We start from the raw sequence: 991 nt of genomic DNA on the forward strand, positions 1-991 counted from the left end.
GCAGGGGGGTTGGAACTAGATGGTCTTTAAGGTCCCTTCCAACCCAAACCATTCTGTGATTCTGTGACACAGATTATCCCTATTGTTATATAGTCCACGGGCTTCCTTTTACCAAATGTATCATCAGTATATCACAGGACTTGCAGCAACATTTCAGAACACTGAAGGGTTCCCACCTGATGGCTGGTGAGGCAGAAGTGTTTCAACACCGTTCTGCAACACGTTGACTCTCTACTGATACATCCAGTCACACAGCAGGCCTGACCTGCTTAGCATGTGAGATCTGATGCGGGCCTAGCCTCGGGTGGCATGACTTGCATGTCTGGAATTGTGCAGCTATTAGCAATCGCAGGTAGACATCACTGTAACATGTTGACTTTTTCTACCTAAAGCAAAGAAACAAATCCCAAGTGTGCCGCCTTCTCTAAACCGAGGAACTCGCTTCTATGAATCGACTTCCAGGATCATAGCTAAGACCAGCTGCTGTAGGACTTGGGAAGAGACAGCTTGCTTAGAAAGTAGGCTCTGCTACTTCACAAACCTCCTCCCTGCCAGCCTGCTTCCTGCCAAGACAGATCTTTAGGGCTTTTCAGGGAGTTGATACATGGTCTGCTGCTGTGTGTCAGCTGTCGCTAGTATGCTGTAAGAGCAGGCCTCCAATATGGACAACTTTAGCTAAACATTCCCTCCTGCTGTTGTCATGGTCAGTTCTTTCCCCCTGCCCCCAGCTTTTATTTGTTTAAGTTAACCAGGCTAAAAATTTAGTACAGGTGACTGCATCAGCATAGAGTGATCTACATCCATCTGCTGTTGTGTACTTTTTGCGGCAAAGTCATCCTTTCTAGACATCACATCCTTGAATATCCTGGCTGTTGAATGCATGAAAAAATATTCACAATAGTGTCAGCTTTTAAAATCTGTGTATTTATCTATTAATTTCTATATGTGCATTTATATATTCATTTCTATACTGGAACTGTTTAACATCTTC

Source organism: Eurypyga helias, unplaced genomic scaffold, assembly GCF_000690775.1.
Source record: "Eurypyga helias isolate BGI_N326 unplaced genomic scaffold, ASM69077v1 scaffold3947, whole genome shotgun sequence".
NCBI lineage: Eukaryota > Metazoa > Chordata > Aves > Eurypygiformes > Eurypygidae > Eurypyga > Eurypyga helias.